The following is a 4,268-nucleotide window of genomic DNA, read 5'->3' as shown; positions in this document are numbered from 1 at the left end:
CTACTGCCTGGCAGAGATTAGGTGACCAACAACCTAGAGAGGAGAATTCCAGCTGCAAGGCCCAGGTGAGATTAACTCTCTTAGTGCTGTAAGATTCTCCAGAACAGATGAAACCTACAGACATCAATCCTCTCCCGAGTCAGAGAAAGAGGAAAGGTGAGGGTACGTGTAGAAAACACCATAGAGACACCAAAGTCAGTGAAGAAGGAAGAGCTAAACCCCTGAGAGAGGAGAAAGAGGAGATGCTTCAAACATAGAAGCTGAAATTCTGTTGTAAAGCTATGGTGATGGACTATGATACATCAGAGAACCTGTTGTAATTTCATGAAACATGGAGGGTGGAGCATTCAAACTGCAATCATGGGCAAAAGTATCTGTGCTGAAACAAGCAAATGTTGAAGTAGCTGTGATTTGATGAGACGCTTGAACAGAGAGAGATGAAAGTGATGAAGATCCTTGCTCCCAGGGAGGAAGACCTCTGATCCTAGAGATGAAGATGATCCCAGAGATAGGTGAAGAGAATCTTTTGCTTCTGAACGGCTCATCCTTAACATGGTACCTCATTAGCTAAAGATTGAACCCTCAAAAGCAGTTGTGGGGAAAGCTGTAAGTTGAGGGAAAGGATTTTCACATGCGAGCAGAGAACCATCCCGGGTGGCTGTCTTGCTGTGACATTGAAGCCACAAGAGAACTGTTTCTTGTGGAGATGTCTCCATAGCATGAGCAAGAGAGAATCCTCTCCCTAAGTGAAATGAAAAAAGATTATTATAGGAATGGTAAACTGACTGATAATCTCAAGGGTTGTCTTTTTACGTTGTCAGTGGGGGAAGGGAGAAAGGTGGGGAGAGGAAAGTGTTCTGAAGGTTTAGTCTGATTCTTATTTTTTTTTCCTTTTAGTTCTGTTTAATAAACTTCTTTATATTCTTTTAAGTTTTGTGCCTGCTTTGCTTTCTCCTAATTCTTATCTCACAGAAGGAAAATAAGCAAGTAATGGATATTTCGAACCAAACCACTACACTCAATTGGTGTTTCTGCCTGGTTTATGAGCTGAACCCGCTACATCAGTCATCAGAGGTTTTCTTCTGAGCCTCATGATCTGAACCTGCTAAGTAAGGCAAATCCAGATTAGAGCCTCTGACAACAGAAATACAGGAGAGATCAGGAGGGAAGAGGTGGGAGGAAGTGACAGGCAGAAGGGGAATACCGAATCACCACACTTTTATTTCTTACTGTATTTTCTTTAGAATTTCCATGTAAGTCCCAAAAACGGTGACATTTGAAATTTCTGCAAGAAAGGCAATTGGATATATCTCTTCTCCTTGAGCTTGTTTCTCAGATCAAAGCCAGCTGTGTAAGTAGGGAGTGGACATGCTGGAAGGAAACATAGAGTGTTGTTTTAGCTTTAAGTGGTCCTTATATTGAGGTGACAGCTCGGAGGTCCCTAAATTGAGGGTGCCTTGGAGGTGCCTGCAGTTGAGCCAGTTCCAAGCTAAAGAGTTCAAACCTAAACACTGTTTGGTTTGGTTGATTTGAACACTTTTCTTTAGGCTTCTCCTGCCTTGTGTAGCATCAGAGGAGTTTTAATCCTCCAGACAGCTCTGTGTGAGGCTGAAATGGCACAAAAGCTTTTTGAGTTACAGTGTTTCTCTCAGAGACAGCTCTGGCTTCTTGAGATGGGACCTCTCATTGTGCTGAGCCCCGTAAATAGTCCTGGCTGTAAGGATGCCTATGAATTAAAGTTCTTAATGTTATATTTAATACAAGCCCAGGCACTGACCTTTCCCTCCTGGGTTATATAGGTTCCTGAGGAATCAAGTCTGTTTTCCAGTCTGTGAGATAAAACTGACCTTAAAGAAAGCCAATTATGTACAGCCAACACTCTCCTCTGGCCACTCCTCTCCAGCACCGTGGTCTTTCTTCACCTTTGGATCTCCTTGATCACCGCAACAACTTTCAGACAGCTCCAGCATCTTCCTTCCCATGCCTCCCTGGGATTTTTTCCTGACCACCCATTTTCTGCCTTTTCTCTCTTTCTGGCTGGTATCACAAGCCAGAAAGGTGATAGGCCAGCCCACCTCTCAAGCAGGTGTGTCTCTGGCACTGGAGGTATCACTGTGACAGCCCTGAGCGGATAAGACCGAGGCCTCCATTGCCAATTGGGAGCACACTTTCTAACATGGCTTCTCAGTGCGGTAGAAGTCTTTTCTACTGACCAAACCCCTCTTGTCATTACAAATATCTGCCATCCTTGTCCATGACTTTGCATCTTGCCCCTCTCCATTTCCTACACCCCCAACACATCACCAGATTCAACCACTCATCTGACATCTCTGGAAATCTTCTCCCTCCCTTCACTGCTAATTTCCATTCCAACAGCAGCACCTTCTCTCTTTTTCCCCTTGCATCAAAATATCAGCTCCTCGTCCTCACCTCTGGAGACCTCCCCCATCCCCACAGCACACTGTGATGTGACCCTGGGGACATACCCATCGCTTCCCTCTGGCACTGATCCCCACTGGGATGTTTCCAGAAGGCCATGGCAACATTCCTGAGATCTGTGTGTGGATGGCCAGTAAAAGGAAAGGCAGAAGAAAGGATAGAGAAAAACACCTGGAGCTAGGGTAAAGTTTGGATGGTGATGAACTCCAAGAGAAAAGGGTGGGAGATACATTTTTTTTGTTTCTGGTGCAGAAAATCTTCCTCCTGCTTGGGCACCTCTGTCCTTAACTAAAAAGAAAAATAGAAAGCAAGCAAGAAATCATAGCATATATGACCTGGTTTATTGGACTGGATTAAGTGTGGGATTACAGGAATGTTTAGAATGTTAACCAGGGCTCCATTAAATTCTTCCTTGCTGCTGCTTGTTTTCTGGGAATGGGAAGGATTTGCAGTGGGTCATTCAGATTAAGAATACGGTGGAATAACTTGGTCAGGGCAGGAAGCAGGAAAAGGAAACAAACGCCAATGATGGCCTGGTATTGTCAGTTGAGACAGAGTTTTCAAGTTCTAAACAAGTTTTTCTTGTTAAATGCAATTCTTGCAGTTTCAGGAACAAAAATGAAGTGCATGTGGTCTCTAGGATTTTTGGTGGCTCCTCACAAGTGGGGAATGGGATGTGAGGAAGAGAAAGAAATGAAGGGAGGGATGAAAGTATCAGGGCTCTGTAAGGGTGAACTGAGCAGATGGCTTCCTGCCACCTGAAACTCCCACACTGCAAAATCCCATTAAGTGCAGAGTTTAATGAAGTTCTGGATATCAAAAAGAAGCAGCTATTTAAAGCCTTGATCACCTGCCAAATGTGTCTCCCCCAAACCTCAATGGATATTTCCAGTTTACATCACTTCTGCCTTCCCCCATGTCTTGGTCCTCTTTCCTAAGAAAATGGTCTCATTTGTAGAACAAAATGCACAGTGACCCTGCTACCATAGCTGGTGACTGGTCGTGTTCCTGTGCAGGGATGTCTGGGATTAAACTAATCAAATTGGAAGCAGGACTCCTCGAGCCCAGGTATGGTGAACCCTTTGGATGAGTCCCTAGACTTTATAAATTTAATTCTATTTATATTTTTAAACTAATTGTTTAAGAACATATTCAGAGCAGGCAGCGCAGGGGCAGCTGCAGTGACAGCTGCAGATGGAGCTCTGGAGGCAAGAGGTGGAGACAAGAAGCTACTGGCAACCCTTTGCCCAACAAAAGGGCACAGGGACCTGTGGCACAGCCAAGCAAATGGATGCTCTGAGACACTGCAGGATGCCGGGACTCAGCAAGAAGAGCCCAGACTTTCCCACACACTCAGATAGTAAGGGCACATAAGCCGAGGGTTTCTGGTTTTGGAGATTCCTCCTCACTTCTGGAGGCTCCCACCCCAAGGTGTTATTTTGTTCTTGTGCAATTAAATTATTTGAAGGATACGGATGTCTGAGACTGTGCTATGGAAACCAGGGGTTGAGCCAGTAAGGAAGCCCAGTCTGACTGTGTGAGTGTGGAGTGTGAAGCTGCCAAGGGCCCTCAGTCCCAGCTCAGGTGGTGTGAGTATAACTGCCAGAGTGGCTTCTGGTTTCTTTACAATAATTAGAACTATTTTATAGTTCCAATACATATTTCTAATGGAATTTATTTAATCTCTATTTCCCCAGTGGGCTATGGCATCATTCTGCTGAGGGTGCTTGGCATCATACTAGGAATATGACCTTTCTGATAAACTGTGCTTCAGAAAAAAGAGCACAGAGCAATTAAAAACGTAAAAAGCACCAAACAAACAATGTTCA

Source organism: Corvus hawaiiensis, chromosome 2, assembly GCF_020740725.1.
Source record: "Corvus hawaiiensis isolate bCorHaw1 chromosome 2, bCorHaw1.pri.cur, whole genome shotgun sequence".
NCBI classification, from domain to species: Eukaryota; Metazoa; Chordata; class Aves; order Passeriformes; family Corvidae; genus Corvus; species Corvus hawaiiensis.
This window is presented reverse-complemented; position numbering follows the sequence as displayed.